General features: G+C 34.4%; 1 protein-coding gene across 3 annotated transcripts in view; it reads right to left on the minus strand.

Annotated features, from left to right (window-relative positions):
• Window positions 1-502: 502 nt before the first annotated feature.
• The window catches only part of LOC143229014 (uncharacterized), a 59,586-nt gene continuing 41,479 nt past the window's right edge, over window positions 503-18,609 (minus strand). For all 3 annotated transcript variants that reach the window (XM_076460633.1, XM_076460632.1, XM_076460631.1), the window contains exon 3: window positions 503-4,439. The gene's annotated coding sequence lies outside the window, so the exon portion shown is untranslated. The remainder of the gene's footprint in view (window positions 4,440-18,609) is intronic.

Here is an 18,609-nt window from a genome sequence, read left to right on the forward strand (position 1 = left end):
CAAATATTTATGAAAGAGACGGGGTTGGCATATGGTTAGTGAATCAAGACAGTCAATCCGAGAATTCGTGTCTCACATTCCTCAGTCTCAGAATGCGCTTTGTACTTCTGGGAGGTAAGTGCGTTATAAAAGTGATGGTCAAAACCCATTATTGAAACAAACAGAATAGTGCATTAGTTGGTATGATGCTTTAGACTAGCAGTATTCAAAATTAGGGACGGCTATGCGCAGATATCCATTGCCCAGCTTTGTGTGAAAATTCTAAAATATAAATACTATTCAGAATTTTTTTAACTTATACGTAACACTTCAATAAGTGAAGGAGGAAAAACAAGACAAAAACGTGTTATTAAAGTGTCAAGTGACTATTAAATTAATTTGTGTCAAAAAAAAAGAAGTGGTCGCATAAATCATTGGCCTCTAAAGGCTTTACACTTAGGACATTCAAAACTAATATTTTAAATTTTCATAAAACGGACACAAAAATGACAAACACAAATGGTAGTCCAATGCACTTGTTTTAATCTGTCTTATGATTTACAACAATATTAATAGTAACAACAAATAGAAGAGACAGTTCACAATCATTGAGCAATCTATTGGGATCAGATACGGCACAAATTTACACAACGCTGAAGCCGTTCAGTTTTTATAAAGAAATAACATGAAATATTAATCTTAAATATAGATGATACAAAATATCTTTCTTTTCCCTTTCTCTCTCTCTGCCAAACATGTGCATTATGAAAATAGAAAGCAGCGTGTTTCTCACAATCCTTTCTTAAAGAGACAATATCTTTTATTCGCCATTTTGTTTTTTAAATTTATTTTTTGTTGTACAAATTTCACGACAGGACAGGTAATGAACATGTTGCTTGTGCGATCTGTTATCCAATAACCAGCGCCTCATTTTATTACCTATTGTTATTGCTTTAACAAAGAAGATAAGATTTCCTTAAATAATGGCACTTATTTGTCGCAGTTTTCTTTATATATGTGTATACATACTTACCTATTTGCATATTAATGATAAACTCACAGCACACACACAAGCACGCAGTTCAGACATTTTAGAATAATATTATAAGCAAGTGACATGAGTTTTAAAAAAACTCGGCTATCAAGGGCTATGTACTTTCAGATTGTCCACCACCCCTCAGTGCAAAATAACAACGCTAGAAACCGGGTTTCGATACCCGTGATGGACAGAGCACAAATAACCAATTATATAGCTTCAAACAAACAACTTTCCAGATTATTTCTTTCTGAAACAAAAGTTCCCACACTTTTACGGCTCAAGGCTCCAGCTGGACATTATGTGAAATCTAGTTTTAATTTGTTGTTGTTGTTGTTTTTTAGCGGAAAGTAAATAATGGACTATCTACACTCTTACCACTGAAGGAAATCGAATCCCAGGTTTTAGCATTGTAAGTCTGCAAATTTACCGTTGGCACACCGAAGGAGAGGTGATAATGGTTTCACTAAGAAGTTCCGTAGATTTCCGCGCTTTCGTTTATATCCAGTTTTAACTGTCCATTTTGATCAACATTTACTGTTACAGTAACAATACTGTTAGCTTGGGTATTCTTCTGATATCAGGATCGTTTCGGAAGGTATATATTTTTAATGTGTTGCGGCCCCATGAAACCATAAATCATGTTCTCCAATGCGATCCTATTTTTGGATCTTGGAACCATTTATCTGATCAACATATGATAAACTTATAAAATAATTTTCACTAATTTTTTGAGCGATTTATCGGAAGACAATCATTTCCCGTAATACTTCTCATGTAAGTTGTGTAAAGCAGTGAGTACCAGTAATACTTCTCATGTAAGTTGTGTAAAGTAGTGAGTACCAGTAATACTTCTCATGTAAGTTGTGTAAAGCAGTGAGTACCAGTAATACTTCTCATGTAAGCTGTGTAAAGTAGTGAGTACCAGTAATACTTCTCATGTAAGTTGTGTAAAGTAGTGAGTACCAGTAATACTTCTCATGTAAGTTGTGTAAAGTAGTGAGTACCAGTAATACTTCTCATGTAAGTTGTGTAAAGTAGTGAGTACCAGTAATACTTCTCATGTAAGTTGTGTAAAGCAGTGAGTACCAGTAATACTTCTCATGTAAGTTGTGTAAAGCAGTGAGTACCAGTAATACTTCTCATGTAAGTTGTGTAAAGCAGTGAGTACCAGTAATACTTCTCATGTAAGTTGTGTAAAGCAGTGAGTAGCAGTAATACTTCTCATGTAAGTTGTGTAAAGCAGTGAGTACCAGTAATACTTCTCATGTAAGTTGTGTAAAGCAGTGAGTACCAGTAATACTTCTCATGTAAGCTGTGTAAAGTAGTGATTATCAGTAATACTTCTCATGTAAGTTGTGTAAAGTAGTGATTATCAGTAATACTTCTCATGTAAGTTGTGTAAAGTAGTGAGTAAATACGATATAAAAATATTTAACTTTATTCTTACCTCAAACTCTCTCTGGATTTATAAGTAATTCCAAAAAAATACTTCATAAAAATGGAAAACTGCCTGAAACTTGCATGCATACGCCCTATCATAACGAAATATGCTGGAAATAAGCACTTACACTTCATAAAAAGTTTACTTTTCTTGACTAAACCGTTTTTTGTGACAGAAATATATGTTAAAACCATAACGATCAACTTTGAAACTAACAATTATAACATCCGCATCTTGTTCCCCTTGTAATAGTAATTTTATATTGAGCAGTTATATTGTTAAAAATGAGACGTTTTCTATAAAATATCACACTTGATTTAAGGGGAAAAAATGATGTCCTCAAAATATACACATGAATGAGTTTGTTTTCTATTTCCAAGTGAACAAGAAAAAAACCTTTTCAACCTGAATTACCAAGAATCTAGACAGTTCGATAAAACATCTTAACAGTCCATAGTAAGTCGGTGTAAGATTAACGTAAGGCACAATCGTCGATCGATCACAGGATTTCTAATATCACGAAATATTTCTGGAAAATCATTTTTCTTGTTCATGAATTATTTATAATTACAAATATAGAGAAGAGAACAAAAATAGAGAAAAGTTATAAATTTGAGCCATGGCCATCTTGGATTCCCCCTCCATCCCCAAAAATATATATTTTCGTGATATGTTTAGTTGAAAATATGTAACAATTATTTGAACCGATAAGGGGGAAAATGGGGCAGAATATACATATAAAATAAAAATTTAATTTAATATATCAGAACCATCTTTTGGCACAAAAATACACTATAATACACTAGCTAAACAATAACTAATACAAACAAAAGGTGTGGTGTGCATAAGCACTTTGGAACGTATGGGGGTATATAATGAGCAAATGTGAAACTTTTCAAAACATCAGAATTTCCATCAATAATAAACAGACTCGCCAACAAATGGTAATATCTTTCTGGAAACACCAACAAACATAGTCGGTAACATTAGGTCAGTGGCAAGTAGCAAACTATAAGCAATGTAGCACAGAAAGGAAAAGGAACAAGTAGACTGTGGTTATTATTGATTATGACTCTTTTTCTAAACGAATAAACTATGTGCTTCCACCACAAGTTGGTTCTTACAAACACCTCACTATATGTGCATGTCAGTTGGTGAATGTTCACAGTACACAGAATTGAAAAAAATAACAATAAAAAACAACAACGAAATTTAAGAAAAATTCGGCGAGATGTTTTAAAACAAAACCATAGTTTGAAGTTGAAATAAGCCGTTTACGTATTTTCAACAGCGACTGGCAAGCCTATCACCTATTAAAATTTTAATGAACTTAGGAACATAAGTAAAAAATGTAAACACCTGGTAATTTTTTGGCCGCAAGAAAAAAAAAAGTAACTTTTTCGTCCAAGCTCTTCAAATTTCACCGGAGAATTTCCAGAGCTGGCTACCACTATAGGTTTAGGAAGGATTCCAAGTTCTATAAGTCCAAACCAATAACTTCTTCAACTTGAACAGCATATGACTATATGAAGAATATCCTCCCAGCAAGCAGCACTTATCCAGCCGTATTCACAGGTTCGTGTTTTCTTTTAGGTCTGTGGTTAAAGTTTGACAAACGGAAATAATAAACTTCCGATTTGTTTTGTTTTTTCTGTGGAAAGCAGATTAGTTCACTTCGATTAGTAAGACGATAAAGGACTAGCTGTCCTTTTTATATAAATTATTAATATTTCTATTTCTTTTATCAAAATATTGATCACATCTCGTTATTTTTATTTTATATTACTTTCGTATTAAAGCTGAAAAACTCGCTTTTGATGTTTTATCACATCACACCGGTAGATGACTCTTCCTATTTGGTACGGCATCAACCAATGAGGTTTCGAGTTCTCAGTATACATTTAAGAAGAATGCCCAATGTCTTCTAGCGCTGATGTCAATTTGGTGACACAAGTTGCTCCTTCTGCTTTCCACAAAAACCTAAAAAATTAAAGTATACTTTATTATAAATATTACTTTATAAACAATATCACATTTTTGTGAGTTTTTTATGTTTGTTTATGAAAATGGTTAATAATATGATGATCTAGACCAAATATGGATTGAAGGGAGAAACAGAAATCACAGACTCTGAACACTCAGTGTGGTATTATTCGTGTACTTTGGAACTATACGTGTCTTCCATTGACATCTATCCGACAGAAGTCTCTCTTAAAAATCGTCAGTTATGCTTAAAAAAAATAACTGTAAGCCTCATTATCACATCTGCCTCAAATGTGGTTTCAGGTTCATATATATATATATATATATCACTCAAATTACAAGATAATTAAAAATATACATCGCTATTTATTTCAGGAAATTTAATGAAGAATTGTCTTCATCTCATGAATAATTGATAAAAATACTCAAGTAGTTTGACGTTCCAATGTCACTGGTTAATTTACAAGAGCATTAAAAACTACCTTTTTCTCATGAATGAATGATAAAAATGTATATTGAGATATTTTGTCATTCCAATGTCATCGGCTTACAATAACACAAATAATATATGTGTTTATCTTAAAAAAATCTAAATGTGAGTTTTGTCTCGTTTAAAGTTAATTTCTGTCAAATATAAGTGATATGAGAACCGAACGTTTTCGGGTATAAACTGAACATCACCGTATTTTTTCTTCTTTTTCTTCTGAAGTCAAATATATATAAAAAGAAACTAAAACAATTTTAAAGCCGAATAAATTAAATAACTACAATCATTAAAATACATTACAAAGAGGGCGGTATGTCTGTGAACATATACCGCTAGAAACCGAGTTTCGATACCCGTATAGTTTTGTGCTTAATAACAACAACGTTACAAAGAGCCTTGTAAATAAGTAAACATTTTAAGTTGTTTGAGAAGTGATACGAAGTTACAGACATAAAATAAACTAAAAGCTTTAGAATACCGAAAAAGTAACCTGACTGCTAAGGTTAAGGTTAACACAACAGAATATTAAGACAAAAATTCCACTATTTTCAACAATTTTTTTCAAGTCCTTCATGAAAAAGTACAGAAAATGTATCATTTCTGACGTAAGTAGGTATTATTTGATAAGTTTATTAAAATGCCTTATTTAAAGAATGATTAAACACTCTTATTTATCGTTCATTTATGAATTGAGCACCTCTTTTAACTTGTTTTCACATTTTTACACGCTCTGTGTAGCACAGAGAAACTGACGTCTTGTTCTTTTAAAACTGGGTAAGGCAAACATATTTTTAAGTAACAACTTGAACCGCCCCACGGGTGGAAAAAGTTCAGTGAATCAACATCTTTCTTAGGTGAACAATATTAAAATATTCTGTTACTGCCATGGGAGGTCCGAACGAGGCAACAGTTGCAGTTCCAGTCAGCAGCTGGAAGCAGTGAGGCTTCCTGCCGTGCTACTCTTACCGGTCGAACCGCGACAAGGTCGGGGCAGCCCCGAGGTAGAGAAGATAGGCCTCTAGCATACGCCGTCAAACCAGTTATTAAAATGTTCTCTACAGCTTGTCTTGAGCTCTTTTATATGATATGAACCTATATCAGGGTTAAATAGGAGCCAGTAGCCGAAGAAAATTGCCGACAAACGGAAAGACTACTGGGCTAGCCGCGAGGAGAAGACTACACACGTACTCAGCTTCAAGTTCACATGTTATTATCACAGACCATTCACATGCTAACTCTGCAAACTATAGACACGTGAATAGGTTTATATCCATCAAGAACCACCGTTATATTAAAAATTAAGCTTTAAAACATGTGTTACCATCGCTTCAATTGCGGCCTATTCGTTACAAAACACTTTCATAATGTAAATATGTCAATTTAAAGAATGCAATGCTAAAACGGTCTCCAGAATTATGGTGAGCCGCAAAACACTATTTTAGAGGTACTAGATAACTGTGTAGTAAAAATTCATGAGGTAAATTGCTCTGAACAACAGCATTGAATTAGATGCAAAATGAAACCGTAATAATCTTGTTATATGGTTAAAGATATAAGTAAAAGTTATACGTTCGCACATATGTAGTACTGTTAATTAACTAGTAGTCAGGTAAGAAGGAATGATTCCGGAAGAGCAAGAACAAAGTGAAAAGGATAATCAGTGATGACGAGAAACCCACTCGCTCTTCTATGTAAAAGTGTTTTCTCAGCCCAAACGAGCCGTTTTTGCATATAAAAGTGAAAAGGACATAAACTGACAGACAGATAATAACAGTGTTAAGCACAAAGATAAAACATTTATTCATCAAAATCAAACGAAATATACAGTGAACATAAAATAAATAAGAAATGAAATCGAAAAAAGACAGTGAATTTAAGTTACTAGTGAAACATGGGGTTTTAGCAAGTTAGTCGCTAGGCGGCTGGTAGGTATGTGTAAGAAACACAAGTATGACAACCAACGCCTTTCCTGATTTAATATCAAATCAACATCTGGGCCTAACTAACAGAATATCGACCATAAAAAGTGTGAATTAATGATTTAAGCAATTATCAGGTGCTCTGACAATCAATTTGTTTCTTCAACACTCATGACATTTCTACGAGAAGCAAAGTCATAAGAAGTGAATGCCGCCTTATACATCTGATTTTATTAGGTGGTGTTCGAAACAGCGTTAACTTGTTACTACTTTAAAACCTACAGCTTTTCTACGTCTTTCAAAGTGATTATATAACAAGATTTTTGGTATCCATGACACAAACATAACCCATCGCACCAAACATGCTCGCCCTATCAGCCGTGAGGGCGTTATAATATTACGTTCAATCCCACTATTCGTTGATAAAATGGTAACCTAAGAGTTGGCGGTGGGTGGTGATGACAAGCTGCCTTCCCTCTAGTCTTACACTGGTAAATTAGGGACGGCTAGCGCAGATAGCCCTCGTGTAGCTTTGCGCGAAATTCTAAAAGAAAGAAAAAGAAAACCGAAACACGAACTGAAATTTTTTTAAAAAATACATATTTAATTTATTAATTATACCTGAGTAAAGTTAACATAAGTAATCGCTATATATATGTACAGGAAGTACTGGTGTATGTGGGTTTTTATTTGTTTGTTTTTTCGTTTTCTTATTTTTTAAATTATCTGTAACATAAACTGTCCAGAATTACCAATATCTATAATATAAGCTGTCAAGATTTTATTATAAATCAGGGTTTATCTAAATAATACAGGACAGTCCCTCAGGTATTTGGAATGGGCCTGTTTGTTACTGACTGAGCTAACTTGAGTGCCTTTTTTTCTTTTTGTCTAAAATATTCCAAGTATTACAATGACACGCAAATGCCCTCTGAAGGTTCATTATATTAGTTTGATTTGGTTGTTGTTGACCACAAAGTTATAGAATGGGCTATCTGTGCTCTAGTATAAAAATCACTGGGGTACGTTATTATAAGAATCTAAAGATTAGTCATTTCTTAAACTTGTTTCTGTGCATGTGTGAATCCGAAATCTAGCTTATTGCATAAGTTTTCAAATCGTAAGTTGTATAATTATTGTTTATGCATTACAAGAATTCATATATCTTTCACCATCGAATTTCATTAATCGAGGTAAATATGCATTTTGGAATCCTAGTTATTTGAGTAAGAAATAATTGATGTAAATATTCTAGCGAATTAACAACTTTCTTTCTCAAAACACAAATATGTCACCTTGAAAATGACCTTCGAACTAATAAGATTCACTTATGGAAAATATTAAGACTCGCAAAACTGGAACGAAAAGGGGTAATAGTACGAGGACCTCAACAGCCCCTTTTTTTTTTGCTGGTGATTTTAGATAACAATTAGGGTTAGTTTTTCTATAATCCGCATATTACTAGCTATAGTATTAAATGTTGACGTTGATATTTCTGCAGTGAAACTTCTGCTAAACAAGAGTATAGTAACTGTGCCGTGTAAAGAGTCCATTAGGGCTGAAGAGGTAAGGTCGCGAAACGTAATAATAAAAGGAAGACTTTCTTAGAATTAAATGAGACCAATATTTTGGATTTCAAATTAAGATGACCTAATTCATTTTCGGAAAAAAATATTTAATACTTGCTGGAGTACCCGACCCTTGGACGGAAGTTATGTAAATTTATTATTAATGATAAATTATTTGAGGACATCAAAAATTGCTTTCCTGATGCGTAATTGTAACAACTCAAAAAATACCCATAAAACCTGCAAAACTCAACGTGTAAAATAGTGAATTTGCCTGTATCTTTGTAGAGAACCAAAAAACCTGCATGCCAAATATGGTGAAGGTCCATTAATAGGATGCAAAGTAGTGGCAAAAAAACGGCAAAATACAAAACCCTCATAACACAAAATGCAAAACTGAAGTTAGGTTGTATCTCCGTGTAGACGTTATGAATCTCCTGCGAAGTAATTACATGGACAGGTAACAGACTTTAGTAACATATTTATATAGATATTTGGTCTTAAGGATATACAATACTCGATATTACGAGCCACCAAAGACTTATCTTTATAAATATCAGATAAGGCATCATATATATATATATATATATACATTTGTATGTTTTGTTGTGCAGAAATTAAAAGTTTAATTAAGTTGAAGCGTTTATTATACTACAAAAATAAACACCACAATCTCTCAATTGAACGCATTGAGATTTCTTGTCCTAACAATCCAAATTACAAATTTTCAAATCTTAGCCGCCATATGTGTCATTATGAAATCGTAATATGATTTTATAAAGTTAATTTTGAATATCACGAATCTCGCACTTATATTTGACGCTCGACATACTAGTTTTTGTTTCCAAGCCAACAGACAAATCTTTTCTTACCACAAACCTGCATTATTCGTTGGCTTTCTACTTTTGGTTCGCAGCAGAAATCGAACTCCAAAGCCGCCAGGGACGCTTTTCATAATTGGTAATAATCCTTTGACTTTTTATAGATTGTAATTTTTTAATCTCAGATATTCATTTTAAACAATAGAATCGTTTTGCGATTAACATGTAGAATCTCGTAGTTCTATTACATATTGAAAAAATACAAAATCCTAATTTAATTTCAAATACTTCTATATTAAAGCCTTTTTATTTAGAATATTATAGAAGAGCAAATGCATGTATACGTCCGTCATTATAAGCTCATATATTATAGAGAAGGCAGATATTCAACAGAAAATATAGCCAATTCTTGGACTATTCTATTTATTATTATTATTGTCTGGTCGAATAATTGGAGTTGACTGTCGCTCCCACGACCTTAAAGGACGGAGCACGTTTTTGCAACATCAGGATGTGAACTAATAGTGGTCGCATTTAAGCTAAACAGAAACTTACAAATAAACGGTTAAAATGAATTCAAAATGCCTATAAAATTATTCAAGGAGTACTAAACTCTAGTTTATCTTGGACTATAATTGAGCTGAAAAGACGTATACAAAACGAGTACCAATTTTTAATTTAGTGTGGACAACAAATAACTGATAAAACACGTAAAAAATAGTACTAGTCACAATTTTTTCTAAAAACATATTTGAACTGATAAGACACGTACAAAAAGAGTCACAGTCTTTAATATATATTGGACAATAAATGAACTGATAAGACAGGCATAAAAAGAGTACCAATCTTTAATTTATCCTGGACAATAAATACCTAATAAGAAACGTAAAAAAATAACACCAGTCTCTGATTTATCTTAAACCATACTGGAACTGCTAGACAAATAAAAAAAAACAATTCCATTCTCCATTTTTGTCTTGAACGTTTAAACTAGTACTGCTCATGCATCAACTTTCTTTTTCATACGATCTTCATATGGGTAAATAATGACACGTTATGTTCTTATTCACACAATAAAACCGGCGTGGCCTATCATTATAATACCAAAACGTGAACCTCAGATCCTATTGTTGCGGTCCGGCATGGCCAGGTGGACAAGGCACTGAGCTCGTAATCTAAGGGTTGCGGGTTAGAATCCCCGTCGAACCAAACATGCTCTCCTTTTCAACCATGGGGACGTTATAATGTTTCAGTCAATCCCATATTCGGTGATAAAAGAGTAGCCGAAGAATTGGCGATGAGTGGTGATGACTAGCTGCCTTTCCTCTAGTCTTATACTGTTAAATTAAGGACAGCTAGCGCAGAGAGCCCTCGTGTAGCTTTGCGCGAACTTCAAAAACAAACAAACAATCATTTGTGGAACATGTAATATTATTTTTTTCCAGTAAACTATTTCAAAAAAGCCAAACTGAAATGTCGTATATCACACATAAAAATATTCGAAAATCATTCATACAAATTAAGATGCAGTTTTCTTAATCGCTATTATCACAAATTAAATCTATTAATGCCTGTATTAATGGGCATTTAAGAATATGTTAACCCTTACTTTTATACGGTAATTGTACGCAGTCAGATTTATAATGAGAAATTCAACATTGTTGCAGAAATCCCCATAAATAAAATGAATACACCTGTTATTCTACCACACCCCCTTTTCAGTCTGCTAAAGTTCAACATTTCTCAGTATAACTGCGTAGATCTAATAAAACATTTTTGAACCAGAGGGCGTAAGAGGTCTTAATATAAATAGCTGGCACAACGAAGAATTCTTTCTGTTAGTTGAAGAATTTAGATAAGTACGTACTGCCCAAATATGTTTCTTTTTAACGTATACATATGGTTTTCTATTCTCACGTTATGTTGTTTTTTTCTTTTCACCTTTCATATGAATCATAATAGTTGTATATACGGTTGTTGTTGTGTTGAAGTTAAACACAATAGAATATCTGTGCTCTGCCCACCATGGGTATTGAAATCTGGTTTCTATCAGTATAAGTCTGCAGACATACTGCTGCGCCACTGGGGTCTACAGAACAGAAATGGCTATCTTATTAATTTGAGTTGTTTTTTTAAAGCATTGTCTTCTATTTTGCTCATTGCAAAGCACCAATTCATTACCCACGTCCCACAGTCCTAAATGTTACTTAACCCAAATAGATATAGCATTTTTTTCTTGTTCAAGCTTCTTGTAATGTCTTGTGATTATTATCATAAGTCCCAAGTCTGAATAACTGACCTGCGGGTAACGTGTGCGAATCTCGCAAGACAAATTATATAAAGAACCACAGCGTACGCTGTTCGATTATTACCCTGCAAAAACGAAAGGCCACAGATTCAGGTATATCTTTTGGATTTGTTTGTATTTTTTGACGGAATAATTTTACAACTTTACTGGTTTATGTCGGCTTCATTTAAGTTAGCCGGGGGGGTGGGCAGCACGGTCAGGTGGTTAAGGGGTTTAACTCGTAATCTCAGTGTCGCGAGCTCAAATCTCCATAATACCAAACATGCTTCCCCTTTCAGCCGTGGGGGCGTTATAAAGTGACGATCAACCCTACTATTCGTTGGTAAGAGTAGCCCAGGGATTGGCGATGGGTGGTGATGACCAGCTGCCTTTCCTCTAGTCTTATACTGTTAAATTAGGGATGACTAGCGCAGATAGCCCTCGTGTAGCTTTTCGCAAAATTCAAAACAAACTAAACAAAAAATCCTTTCTCTTTAATTAACGACAGAAAGTAAGGTCTAACAATGATCAATGCATGGCGTCCAGTACTATGAATAATTTAAGTTTGTTTACTAGCAGTAATTAGGAGGTTAACACTTTATCTGGCGTGCGAATGATATCGGTTTTGATCGTGAAATATCTCATTCTTAGAGTATCTAAAAAAAAAAAAAAAGCAACAGACTAATGTCCTTTTCGCGACAAAGACATTATACCTAAGGACTAACCTAACATACGAAGGAGAACAAATATCAGCTGTTACAAAGTGTAATATCCATGTTGTCAATCCCTTTGACTCGGATGGTAGAAGATCCTGTAGCGGAATACACGACATTTGATCCTAGAAAATGCAAAAATTTAGTTGACTTTATGAACTTTATTAAAGTTTTTAGTTTTACGACCTGGTTGTTCTTGGTTTCATAAACTTAAAACAACAACAATTAACGATGTGAGAAAAAAACAACTGTGCTGGTTAATAACAGAAAAACAAACTCGATTCTCGTTGTTTGCTTATAACTGCTTTAATGTTTACTATTAGGATAATGCTTTCGCTGAGCGACAGCCAATTCGGAACAACTGGAATCCATTTTTCTACTTATCTAGTCAGGCTATAATAGTGGTTGCTCGTTGATATATTCAATACAAAATATCCTGATAATGAACTGTTTCTCTGCCTGAGAGAGAGGCAGCTGACCTCTGACCTCTATTTCCTGATCCTGTAAGGGCTTTCATTAAATACTTTAGTCTAACTTCTGCATGCGTGGTATGCAGATTGACATCATGAACTTTCGTGAAATAGACAAAGTTCAAAACGGCATGAAGCCGTCCTTTTTTCTTTTTTTTTTCCATTTAGACCATAGGAGAACCAGTGTCTCATTTCTTGCTTTCAAATGCCGGGTTATATTGAGAGTTTGTGCAAAAAGCCAGTTCAATTCCAGATCCTTAAACCCAAACAAAGGCATCGGCCACCTGCTGGGTTCTTATGAAGATGGTTAGCCTAGTTATAAGGTCGTAAAGCTTAACTGAAAAAAAAAAGCTATCTCTCAGATGATCATTATCTCCTTCTTTCAGGGCTATAAAAACAGAAATGACGTCACAAACTATTATAAAATCTTAATGTTCAACCCGATTGATAGTTATCTCTCTAGCCAGAGTTTCAACGATAAAAGTTTTTAAAAGTTTACCCTCTAAGTGTATTTTTACTTCTCGCTGAGTCCAGTAGCAACGCCTGTTTTGTAATATCTGCTTCTTGTGGTTTTGAATCACAATAACAGCCTCGGCTTTTTATAATGTTCCCAGATAGTAGATTAATGAGTACATAACAAGCTTTTTGGTAACCATTTTCTTCAGTGTAATGCGGCAGCAGTGTGGCTGTTAAAACAGTTTTATACTTACAATTCTGAGAAATGTTTGGAGCTTAGAGTTATATTAAAGTTTATAGTCCAAAACTAAACACCAGTATTTATGTTACTAACCAGATTCTTTAAAAATTTATTTACTTAGTTCTTCTAAAATTCTAGTTGAAATAAACATCTTTAGTCACGTATTTGGGAATAGCTTAAGGCGTCGGTTGCTCTTCCAAATATGAATTTATGCTAAGTACAGACATCTATTGAGAAGAAATGCAAGTTACGCTTGGACAAATGCCCCTTCAGACTGATATCTTAACAATAAGTTATAGCGTGGAATTCAGCTCACGCTGCCAATATTCAGTTATACCACAGATTTAGAGTTACAGTTACACTGTATATTTAAATATAAATTAAGAATTCAAATAACTAAGCTAAAAACAAAACGTTTAATACATTAAGAAGAGACGCATAACATTGTGGTAGAAACAACAATGTGAGAATGGTAAAATGTATCCTTGTAAAAAAAGCACCTGCAGAAGTAGTATCCACACAATGATGAGATACAAAGCCTATCAGATTTAACATACATTCACAGGTGAAATTATTGTTATAGAAGTTATGAACAGATAAAGGTGCTCATATGTTAAATTAGCATTCAACGTTTCCAGTTAGTTCAGTTCTGGCCAAAAAGCAGTTTTATTTAAATAGAATAACAGAAAAAGAGAAATAGAGAAAAATATGTATATTAATAAAACAGCTTATTATAAACAGATTTTAAGGTTGATAAGTAAATCTTATCTCCTGATGTTATCATTTCAAGTTTCATAATAGTAACATGCATTTAATCCTAATATGACATGATGAATACAAGATACCAAATAAAAAATTAAGCCTTCAAAAACAGTGTACTAATATAATTCTCCTTTTTCCTCCTCAGCAAGCTGGGGCACTTGTCCTTTGTCCGGGTTACGAATTTTCTTTGTTGTTTTTTTTTTAATTTCGCGCAAAGCTACACGGAGGTTAGGTGCTGTAGATGTCCCCAATTTAGCAGTGTAAAACTAGAGGGAGGCAGCTAGTAGTAACCACCTACCACCAACTCTTGAACTACTCGTTTACCAACGAATAGTGGGACTGATTGTACATTATAACACTCCTACAGCTAAAATGATTAGCATGTTTGGTGTGACGGGAATTCGAACCCTCGACCCTCAGAGTATGAGTCGAGTGTCTTAATTAACTGGCTATGCCGGGTCGTTCGGGTTATGAACTTTAAAAAAATTTTGGGGTGATTAAATAATACAAAAATCCTAACTTTCATACAGTTTATTTATAACATAACGTATTAATTACAGTATTCATTATCACCTCACCAGAGTTTTGTATAAGTTTGGAAGCACTCAGTATGTATCATCCTGAAACGTGATATGCACTATGCCATGACAGGGGTGACTTTATAGGAAGGGGTAGCAGCCAAAGTCAGGGTGGTAGGGATGCTTTCTGTTACCCACTTTGAACAATCAACTCTTATTGTCTTTCCACAGTGTTTCACGTAATTATTTACTTGACGGTCATTGGCCACAGAAGTGTCTTGCGAACCGAAGTTGAAAGAATACGGGTCGAAGTAAGAAGTAAGTTTAGCTCAAGAAACGACTCTTCATATTAGCGTTATGGTAGCTATTGGAGTAGAAACTTCATCTGAGTTTATGTATTATTTCAATAGTGACGGCTATTGTTTTCATTTAATTCTTTTATAGAGAATACTAGCGTACTGTTTGAAATATATAAGACGTTTGTATGCCCTCTCCAACATTGTATGTATGTTGTATTACAGAAAATATAATAGCTTTTATGGTTTGTTATAAGAATATGGCGTCATTTGTGCATTAGTTAACTTACGTCAAGAGTAATAAATGCTCAATAACAGCCATAATAAGAGTGGAGGGATTGTGGACTCACAATAATCTTGTTCTAAACTATCATCCTACAAATTTTGGTTGAGATTTGCTCAACGACCTAGAAGTAGTTGCATAACGGACAAACAGACAGACACACTTTTTTGCGCTTTATATATGTAGATGTCCATCACCACACTGGTAGTAATCATAGGTTACCTTAACACGTGATATAGTTAAAACAGGCTTTTAGATTTAGCTAAATGAAGTCTAGATTCTAGCGGCTTTAAGAGCGATAATAAAATAAAATAAACAATATGTCATATAGAGCGTGGGCTAAATACTTGTATTAAGAACACGTCAAAGCCATGACACTGTGTACGAAGAATATAGATCTAGTGATTTATGTTCAAAAGCTACATGGAAAATCTAAAGCTAAAAATTGAATAACAAAGCGTTGTATGTCGTCTTCAGATAAAATATGTTATGTTAAACGCTCAGTATTTTTCGCCAAGATGTTACAATTAACAACCAAAACTAGAGCATGATTATCAATAAATATGACTGAAATAAGTATGTTCTTTAAATAAATATGACTGAACTAAGTACGTTCTTTAAATAAATATGACTGAACTAAGTAGGTTCTTCAAATAAATACGTATCAGTGTAAAACAGGATAAAAAAGAAAATTCAACTTCTTTGTAACCAGTTAGCTCAACTTTGTGTTAGTTAAATGGTAAATTGCAAAGTTGTTGCTTTTTACAGATAGCAGCACTAAATCCAATGCACATGTCTTATCTGTTTGTTTTTGAAATTCACACAAAACTACTCGAGGGCTATCGGTGCTAGCCGTCCTTAATTTAGCAGTGTAAGACTAGAGGGAAGGCAGCTAGTCATCACCACCCACCGCCAACTCTTGGGCTACTCTTTTACCAACGAATAGTGGGATTGACTATTATAACACATATAATGTCCCCACGGCTGAACGGGCGAGCATATTTGGTGTGACGGGGATGCGAACCCGCGACCCTCATATGACGAGTCGAGCGCTTTCGCCACTTGGCCATACTGGGCCAGATAAAAGTAAATAATTAGTATAAATACGTACATACAATGCGATTAAAAACGTGGATTCATGTCTTTGTATAATCAACATGTTCTGTGTTCTTTTTGTAATTACAAGTAAATAATTTTTTCCCTGCTTTAAAATCAAGTTACTCCTTTCTTACTAATGAAAAGTTTGTAAAAAGGTTTCTCCGACTGTGTGAGTTAGTTTGGATTGTTGTTGAAAGTAAATTATTGAGCGTCTATCTAGCAGGAAATATTACCAGCTTTATTAAATGCTAAACAAGCAGCAGGTATAATTCATGATTACGACTAGAAAACATTCTCAGAAACACAAAAGTAGTAGATAAACAAATAAAAGTAAAATAAACATTTTGTTTATAGAAACTATAATGAATGCTGCCATCAAAAGGCCAATAAAACAGTTAAACACTTCTCTAAACAAACTAACGAATATTCTTTCTTCAGGAATACGCTTCAGACAGTGAGGTTATAATGTATCGCTCACAGGAAGGTTAGGCCAAACATAATGCCAATCTCACAGACACGTTACTACATTCCGCGGATATAGGAAACTTGCTAACAACTATGTGCTTGGCAAAATTGTTGGCACCAAGAAGCTTGGTCATTATGCCAAGAATTTAGATACTTTTCAGTGTTGTCTTTAGCTAGGCTGGCCTCATCTTCCACCCCTATTATTAGCTGCCCGAGGCGGGCTGCAAGCAACTCTGAGTATACAGCGCCTTGTGGATCGCGGTACGTTTGTCTCCTAATTCTTTGGCACAGTCTCAAGCAATGCAAATGAACCTCGCAAAAACGGTTTGTTTTAAACTCCCAAATAGTGAAGTCAAGAAAAGGTGCAACTCATGCATTATCCCGCCCGGCAACGCTTTCCCTCATTATGGTAATAACTCGTGCTTGCTTGGTTGCTCATGACGACTGGCGACCAGAAACACGAGTTGTTTTCTCCCCTCCTACACCAACTTAGGCTTAATAAAGAAACTTAGAAGTGAAGGGCAGTTATCTTGGTTTCAAGCGGAATGCTACTACAGAAACGTTTTACTGACTTTATCTCTAATTTATGCTGGTCCAGAAATGTTTTGTTGGTTTAATCTCTGGCAATCTTTCATTTTATCTTTCTTTGATAATGCAGTATTGTAATCAGTCAAACGACCATGACGTTTGTTATTGGTCTACTGATATCGATTAATCCAAATGCAGATACTTATTTGTCTCAAGGTCTTTAACCTCATAATACTGAGAATTAATGAAAAGATATCGCTAAACAAGAAAGTATTTCATAACGTCGTATTTTAATATCGTACCTTGGAAGGGAAACAAACAATTCGCTTCGTTTATTCAGTGTCTTAGAAGGGGAAAAACAGCTCGCTTCGTTTATTCAATCTCTTGGAAGGAGAAAAACAGCTCGCTTCGTTTATTCAATCTCTTGGAAGGAGAAAAACAGCTCGCTTTGTTTATTCAATCTCTTAGAAGGGAAACAAACAGCTCGCTTCGTTTATTCAGTGCTTTAGAAGGAATACAAAAGATCGCTTCATTTATTCAGTGTCTTAAAAGGAAGGGGGGAAGCTAGCTTCGTATTGTTCAGTGTCTTACCTAACCGAAAAGCTCTTATCTTTTTTAGTTAACGCAAATAACGTTCTACGTCTTTATCAACTAATGACAGAGAAATTAAAATGTGAGACGATGTTAATTATCTCAGTAACCGTTTCTTGAAAGCTCTGAATCCAAAACAGTCATGAACTTGATCAATTTCCATGACATAATTCATCAACATAGATACATGGAGACAACCTGTGCCATTATATTCTTACCGGACTTGCCTGATTTAGAACATCATGGTACAGCTTGCCAACCATGTAGATTTTGCTCAACACAAGTTAACAAAATAAGTACGTGAATGCAAAATTATATAAAATTCTCGGTAACACACGAGGCACAGTCACCTCCAAATTTTATACTTATTAATATACGTGCTTAAAAATAATTTATTCGCTGTGAAAAATATGGTTATTGACGTTCTGGACGGTGCCATCACATCCAGATGCGGCATGCAAGGAGGAACTGTAGTAAGACTAAATTATCTTTGTTTTGAATTTCGCGCAAATTCAAGAGGGCTATCTGCGCTAGCCGTCCCTAAGTTTGCAATAGATGGAAGGCAGCTAGTCATCACCACCCACCGCCAACTCTTGGGCTACTTTTTTACCAACGAATAGTGGGATTGACCGTAACTTTATAACGACCCCATAGCTGAAAGGGC

The sequence above is a fragment of the Tachypleus tridentatus genome, chromosome 10 (assembly GCF_004210375.1).
Source record: "Tachypleus tridentatus isolate NWPU-2018 chromosome 10, ASM421037v1, whole genome shotgun sequence".
In the NCBI taxonomy this organism is placed as follows: domain Eukaryota; kingdom Metazoa; phylum Arthropoda; class Merostomata; order Xiphosura; family Limulidae; genus Tachypleus; species Tachypleus tridentatus.